The sequence below is a fragment of the Arachis ipaensis genome, chromosome B9 (assembly GCF_059453495.1).
Source record: "Arachis ipaensis isolate K30076 ecotype BB chromosome B9, ASM5945349v1, whole genome shotgun sequence".
Classification (NCBI taxonomy): Eukaryota; Viridiplantae; Streptophyta; class Magnoliopsida; order Fabales; family Fabaceae; genus Arachis; species Arachis ipaensis.
In genome coordinates, this window is record NC_142444.1 from 85,690,181 (window position 1) to 85,698,505 (window position 8,325).

The 8,325-nt window shown below is 39.0% G+C and overlaps 1 non-coding gene across 1 annotated transcript; it reads left to right on the forward strand.

Annotated features, from left to right (window-relative positions):
* Positions 1-2,259: 2,259 nt before the first annotated feature.
* Positions 2,260-2,366, forward strand: LOC148545308 (small nucleolar RNA R71). Its single transcript, XR_015900665.1, has one exon. It is a non-coding gene; the product is annotated as a small nucleolar RNA R71 (small nucleolar RNA).
* The last annotated feature ends 5,959 nt before the right edge of the window (positions 2,367-8,325 follow it).

The following is an 8,325-nucleotide window of genomic DNA, read 5'->3' on the forward strand; positions in this document are numbered from 1 at the left end:
TGTATGTCAAAGTTGATTTGGACTTCATGAACCTTGCATTATTAACTACTTTTTTAAAAGCATATAAAACATGGGTTGCCTCCCATGAAGCGCTTCTTTAGCATCACTAGCTTGACGTTCTGACTTTGTCAGGGTGGTTGGTAATGCTTCAAATCCTTCTCCCTTGCAGTAAATCTATCTCCATTGGCTTCATCAAGAATCTCCACATGTTCTAGGGAGAGAATTCTGTTGATGGTGAAAACTTTAGGTAGCTGGGATGGGATGGTGGGGAGATGAGGTGGGATAACTGGGAAATAAGCTGAGATCACTTTGTCCCCTGGAGAAAAATCCTCTGTAGGGATCTTATTGTTCCTCCACCTCCTTGGTGCCTTCTTCTTTGTTTCTTTTACTGTTGCCCTGCTCTTTGTGACCTCCTTTTCCAATGAAATTTTGTTGCTGGTCTCATATGACTCTGGTGGTTTAGGTTCCTCCTGGTTTTCTTTTTGCTGTGACAACTGCTGACTGTCTTGTTCATCAACCAAAGGGATTCGCAAGTGTACAACTTTTGCTTCAATGCTTGTTTCTTCCACCAATGCTTTGTTGTGATCTTCCCTTGGTTCCTTGTTTTCCTTATCTGCTTCTTGTGAGGGTTTAAAGACATTGAAAGTAAGTTGTTCATCATGTATCCTCAGTATTAGCTCTCCTCGCTCCATATCTATAAGCGCTCGGGCTGTAGCTAGGAACGGTCTTCCCAATATGATTGGGTGGAGGTGACTCTCTTCCATTTCCAATATAACAAAATTTGTGGGAAGGAAGTAGTTCCCAACCTTCACCAACACGTTTTCAACCACTCCTACTGCTTGTTTTTGAGTTTTGTCAGCCAGCCTGATGACTACGTCTGTGGGCATTAGCTCATTGATCTGCAGCTTCTTTATAAGGGATAAAGGCATTAAGTTGATGCTTGCTCCCAGGTCACAGAGTCCTTTATCAAAGATTGTTTCTCCTATGGCATAGGGGATGTGAAAACTCCCTGGGTCCTTCATTTTTGTAGGCAACTCTGGTTGAATGAGAGCACTGCACTCCTTATTCATCACTATTGTTTGCCCTCCTTTGAGTGAGCTTTTCCTGGTTAGCAACTCTTTCATATACTTAATGTATGAGGGCATTTGTTGGAGAGCCTTGATGAATGGTATGTTCACATGGAGAGATGCAAACATATCAAGGAATTTTGAGTATATTCTCTTTTCTACACCACCCTTGAGTATTTGGGGAAAAGGTGTATAGAGCCTCAGCAGCTCCTCCTGTGTAATTTTGGTTTCTTGGTGATCCTCTTCTTGTTTCTTTACTGAGGTGTCTCCCGATTGTTCTAAATGTTTGTTCAGCTCTTCCTCAGTCCCCTTATCACTTATAGTGACCATCTTGCAGTCTTTCCATCTTACTTTCTTTGCTTCACCTCTCGGGTTTTTCTCTGTGTCACTTGGAAAGCTGTTAGTAGGTTTGGGGATCTTCTCAGAGAGGTATCCCACTTGAAATTCCAACCTCTTGATGGTATCTCCCTGGTTCTTGATATTGGCTCGCACCTCCTCCTTGAACACTTTGTTATCTTGGATTTCCTTACATATGCCTTCAAGTAGAGTCTCAATCCTTGAGAGTGTATCTTCAGATGATGGTGAGTTGAGATTGGAGGGATGAGACGGGCCATTTTGGCTTTGGTATGGATGTTGATGTGTGTTGTTAGGTGGGTGCTGATATGATCTCTATGTGGAATGTTGGTGAGCTGCATTGTTGTTGGGGTTGTGGCGTCTCTGATCTTGGCCTTGATCTTGTTGATTTCCCCACTCAAAGTTTGGGTGGTTCCTCCAACCAGGATTGTAAGTCTTGGAGTATGGATCATGTGCCTGCTTGGGTGAGTTTTCAATGTAGTTGGCTTGTTCCTGATCACCCTCTGCCTCTGCATTTACTCCTTCTTGAGTTGCTGATGAGGTGGTGATTGCTGCTACTTGGTTTCTCTCCATCTTCTTGGTAAGGTCAGCTAGCTGCTTGGTAATTAGCTTGTTCTGGGCCAGCAGTGTATCCACGTTGTTTAGCTCCATTACTCCTCTAGTGTTCCCTCTTTCGGAGGCATAGAAGTAGTCATTCTCAGCTACAGTCTCAATGACATCTATGGTTTCTTCAATGGTCTTCTTCTTGTTCAAAGATCCCCCAGATGAGTGGTCTACTGCCTTCTTTGATTCGTAAGAAAGACCCTCATAGAAGATGTGTAACTGCACCCATTCATTGAACATATCTGGCGGGCACCTTCTTGTCAAGTCCTTAAACCTCTCCCATGCTTCATATAGAGTCTCACCATCTTGTTTCCTAAAAGTTTGAACCTCAGCTCTCAACCTATTGATTCTTTGAGGAGGATAGAATCTCGCCAAGAATTTGTTCACCATATCTTCCCAGGTTGTTAAGCTCTCCTTCGGGAAGGATTCCAGCCATTTTGATGCTTTGTCCTTAAGTGAAAAGGGGAACAGAAGTAGTCTGTAAGTGTCAGGATGAACACCATTAGACTTCACAGTATCACATATCCTCAGAAATGTGGTTAGGTATTGATTGGGGTCTTCTTGGACACTTCCTCCGAACGAACAGTTGTTCTGTACAAGGGTGATGAGTTGTGGCTTAAGTTCAAAGTTATTGGCATGTATGGTTAGCTTTTGGATGCTACTTCCACAGTTTCTTGGGTTTGGATTGATGTAAGATCTCTGAACTCTTCTCTCTTGCCCAGCATGATACACTAGGCCTTCTCTGCCATGGTTGTGAGCTTCTTCTTCATGATGGTTCTCCATATTCTTATCTATGTCTAGTTCAAAATACTCCTCTTCTTCCTCCGTACCAATTACTCTCTTTCCTCTTGCTTCCCTCCTTAATCTAAGGAAGGTCCTCTCAGGTTCAGAATTAAAGGAAGTTGAAGTCCCGCTTCTTCTACCTGTCATACAACCAACAAGGCAAAAGCAAGAAGGGGGTAGATGCAGAGAGTATTCTTGTTAGAAATGTTGTTAGTGTGAGTGATGCAATATATCAAACAGTTAGTGGGTTAGTGAACTGAATTGTAAACAACAAAAAAAAAGGTAGGGGAAAAGGAAGAAAACAGCTAAACTGAAAGTGACTTACTCAAATAAAATAAAATCAAACAAAATAAAAAAAATTGCTCAATCTAGTTATCCACCAATTTAATCATTGTTGATACAAAATCAATCCCCGGAAACGGCGCCATAAACTTGATGCACGGAAACTTGTCTCTCAACAATTTCCCTCGGCAAGTATACCGAATTGTCGTCAAGTAAAAACTCACAATAGAGTGAGGTCGAATCCCACAGGGATTGATTGGTCAATCAACTTTAATTAGAGAAATGTTCTAGTTGAGCTAAGCAGAATTTGATGTGAGAGTTGCAGGAGATTAAATGGCGGGAAAGTAAATAGCATAAAATGTAAATACTGGAAATAAAGAGCTGAATATAAATGACGGAAAGTAAATTGCAGAATCTTAAATGGGGAATGGGGAATTTAGCATGAAAGTAAATTGCAGAAATTAAAGAGAATGGGTGAGATCAGAAATGGGGAAGTCATTGGGTTTGGGAGATGTTGCATTCTCCGGATCAAGTTCATTTTCATCTCTTCCTTAATCAATGCATTCATTGATCTCCTTGGCAATCTTAAGTGATTGAATTCCAATTCCTTGGTAATTCAATCTCTCAAATCTTGATCAATAGCCAATTCCTTAGTCCAATTGCTCATGAGAAGAGATGAAGTATGGTCACTGATTATACCACATGTATTTCCAAATCAAAGTGTTGGTAGGATTATATGTCACTATATCCATCCAAACCCCAATTTGGTCCAACATGAGAAAGCATTTCTAGCATGATCTCTTCATTCCTCTTCCAAGGTTCTGAAGAGATCCAAGTATGAATAGTTTCTTTTCCAAGGCAACTACCCATTTGGATGAAGATTGAAAGCTATTATTGATCCATCAAATTACAATAGAAAGAAGAAGAATAATGAAAACTATTATTGATCCATCAAATTACAACAGAGCTCCCTAACCCAATGAAAGGGGTTTAGTTGTTCCTAGCTCTGGGAATGGAAAACAAAGATGGAGAGTGCATTCTGAAAGTAAAACTAAAAGTTGCAGAGAAAGTAAAATTATACAGAGAGTGGTTCTCCCAATCCAAAAGCTCTTCTCTAGTTCAAAACTACTCCTATATATACTACTCTTCTGGTCTTCCAGTTGGCTCTTCAAGTCTTGGATATGGCCCTTTGGATCTTGAGTTGAAGCAGCTTGGAATCTTTAGTGGGCTCAGCTTTGCTTGCAGAGAAAGTGTGAAGTAGGCATGGACTTTAGCTAGGACGTTAGTGGTGTTAACGTTAAGTGAAAATGTGGGTTCGAGAACGTTAGTGACAATCACCTTTTGCATTAACGTTCCTAACCCAAGATGGTTCACATTAACTTCAACGTTAGTGGCACTAACGTGACAATTAACGTTGCCTCTTGGTCCATCGCAAGCGTTATTGGCGTTTACCTTTCCAATAACGTTGCCCTTAGCCCCTCCTTTCCTCACGTTAGAGTTCACGTTAGTATAACTAACGGCTCTTAACGTGGGCATGCCTTAGCCTCGAGAGCATTAGTGACACTTACCTTTGTCACTAACGCTCCAAACGCCTCAGCTTACCACGTTAGAGTTCACGTTAACTTAGTTAACGTGACTCTTAACGTGTTAAAGATTGCCATCTCCAACGTTAGTGACAAAGGTGAGTGTCACTAATGTTGGCTTATCATGCTTGGCTCCATGTTACTCTTCACGTTAGTGGTCTTAACGTGACCACTAACGTGGACAATGTTGGCTTAGTCCAACGTTAGTGACAAAGGTGAGTGTCACTAACGTTGGCATTGTTTGCCCCTTCCACGTTAGAGTTCACGTTAACTAGGTTAACGTGACTCTTAACGTGGCCAATTGCCCATTTTGGAGCGTTAGTGGTATTCACTTTTACCACTAACGCTGGAGCTCCCTTTTCTTCCACGTTAACTACCATGTTAATATAGTTAATGTGTCAATTAAAGTGGGTTATGATGGCTTCGAAAGCGTTATTGGCGATCACTTTTCTCATTAACGTTGTGAGTTCATTCCCATTCCACGTTAGTGGTCACGTTAATTAGATTAACGTGGCTTCTAACATGGCTCTTCCTTGCTTCATTTGTCCTTAAATCAAGCAAATACAATGCATCAAAGCTCTAATCCAAGTTATGATATCATACATCATCTATTTTATCATTCAATTCCTGCATAATTCTCATAAAATGATGTAAAAAATCATAGTGTTGCTTGAATCAGGATGTGATTTTCTACCCAAAACTTGCTTATTTCTTAAGAAAGTGCATGAAACTACCTTAAAACAATAAAGAAAAGGTCAGTGAAATTGGCCAAAATGCCCTGGCATCAACTTTCTACCAACTCTTCATTTATCTCATCTAGTGCTTCATGTTGTGACTTGATATCTTCCATTTGATTTTGCAATTCTTTACTCACTCCACACTTTTCACTTGGTTCTACACATTCATCCACTAGAATTTCTTGGTCATGGCATGAACGTAATGATGCTAACCGGTCAAGAGTTTCTGCTACTGTAGACATGACTTGCTCTTACTTCTTCCGGAACTCTTGTTGTTCTTGAATGAGGATGAAAAGTATTTCTTGTGTGGCTTGATCCATATGTGAAGATGAAAATTTAGGTGATGAAGGTTGACAATCAAACTCATGAAGGTAAGGGTTTTGTATGTAGTGAGGTGATGGTGTATAGAATTGGTGGCTAGAAGGGTAAGTGTTTGGGTTCCATTGGGATGCATTGTGGTAATAGTGAAAGTCATAAAGGAAATATAAAACAAAACTTACTAACAAAAAAAACAAACAACCAAAAAGTGCTATTTACACTATTAACATATTCACAACAACCAAAAGATATAATACCGTTTGCAATCCCCGGCAATGATGCCAAATTTGACAAAGAAGAATTCTTGCATGGTTTGGAATCGATCAAAACAAGAATCAATTCATTGGTAGCATAGTCCAAACCAACAATGAATTCTCATAATCAAATATTAAATTCTAATTGAAATAACCGAGAGTAATTAAAACTCGGGTTGTTCTCCCTAGCAATGCAATCAAAGTGTTACTTCCTTGGTTGTGGAGGAAAGGGGGTTTGTGATCGAAGAACAAAATATTAAAAGAACTCAGCAATAAAAGAACTAAGAGATGATCAAAATTAGCAATCAATTCAAGTAAAAAGAAAGTGGGATCAAAACTAGTGAAAACGCAAAGATATGTAAAAGAGAGCCTTGACTTCGGAATGAGGATCCAAGGCATCCTGTCATCGCCATAACCACAACTATGATAATTATGATGAGTCAACCTTGCTTAGTCAACCCCTAACATCGAGGAGTACGTCAAGCAAACATAATTGGCCATAATCCATAAGTCCTAACCAACTTACCAAACTAGTTGATAAAAGGCTAGCTTTAATGGAAACAAGAGTAAACTAACTACCCAAGAATGATCACTAAATGTCAGACATTGTGACTCTAGTATCCTAGGAACTCAAACCAAAAGCCAAGATAGGAAAATCTACTCAAAATCTAAAGTTGGCATTTTCACAAACACCTTATGTGCATGAAAATAAAACATGGGAGATTGCAAGAAAAAATAGAAAACTATAACCAACTATCAACAAAACCAAATATAAACAAGCAATCAAACATAAAGAAAGCATGAAACATAAAATTCATTGATCAGAACATCAAGAAGCACAAAATTGCAAGTATGAACAAGTAACTTGAACCAAAAGAGAATGAAAGTGAAAATGCTATAATTAAAGAGGAAATTGAGAGTACCTACAATTAAAGAAGCAAAATCAAAGATCAAAGCTTGCTATAAAATGCTACAATAGAAATGGAATTGAAACTCTAAGAGGGCAATGCTACATGATGAGAGAATTTATTGTATCACTACAAAAATCCCCTTCAGCAAGTATACCGAATTGTCGTCAAGTAATAACTCACAAGAGTGAGGTCGAATCCCACAGAGATTAATGGATTAAGCAATCAATAGTTAGTTGATTAGCCTAGTGAGACGGTTCATTTTAGAGTGAAAATCAAGCAAGAAATGTAAATTGCATAAAAGTAAATGAAAGCAGTAAAGTGCGAAAACGTAAATTGACATAAATGTAAAGTGCAGGAAGTAAATGACAGAAGGTAAAAGTAAAAAGGAAAAGAAAGCATTGGGATAGAAGGGTATTGCAATCTCCGGATCAATTGCTTTCATCTCTTCCTCAATCAATGCATTCATTGATTTCCTTGGCAATATTAAGTGATTGGATCTCAATTCCTTGGCTCACTAATCCTTCTAAGTATGAACAATTGCCCAATTCCTTGATTTAAGTGCTCATAGGAAGAGATAAAGTTTGGTCACTGATTATACCACACAAATTCATAGATCAAAGTGTTGGTAGGATTACATGTCACTATATCCATCTAAACCCCAACCTAATCCAATGTGAGAAAGCATTTCTAGCATGATCTCCTCATTCCTGTTCCAAGGTTCCGAGGAGATCCAATTATGAACAACTTCTCCGTCGAGACAATTGCTCAATTGAATTTAGATCGAAAGCTTTCTAGTAAAACCAAGAGAAAAGACCGAAGAAGATGAGTGATAAAAGCAAATTAATCCATTGAATTGTAACAGAGCTCTCTAACCCAATGAAAAGATTTAGTTTAGTTCATTGCTCTATTCTAATAGAGAAGAAATAAAATGCGGAGAATAGAAGAAGAAGAATTAGAAATGAAACAGAAATGGAAACTTTAAATTCATAAAGGAAATTACAAGCTAAAATTAAACTACCAGCATAACAGAAAAGAAAAAAAAAAGAAATGAAAGAAAAGTGATGAATGGTGTGTGTCAGGGGATGTGAATAAATGATCTTGGACTCCCCTCCAATCCAGAATGATTCTTCCAATCCAGCTACTGCTTATTTATAGGCTTACAAAGCTGAAAATTCAAATTACAAAAATGAATTAAAATTCCTAATCTAGATCCTTCTTGTGCCTTGGATGTGTGATAATTGATGGGCTCAGCTTGCTTTAATGATCCAGCGGTGTAATTGGGGCGTTTAGTAATGTTGCAGTGCTAAAAATTGCTCCCAGAATCTGTCATCCGCGTTTGAGTCAACGTTGGCATGCAAACGTCCGCTCCAACGTTTTTCAGTCCATGCGTACGCGTTGTTCATGCGTACGCGTGCATGCTGTTTTTTTGCCAA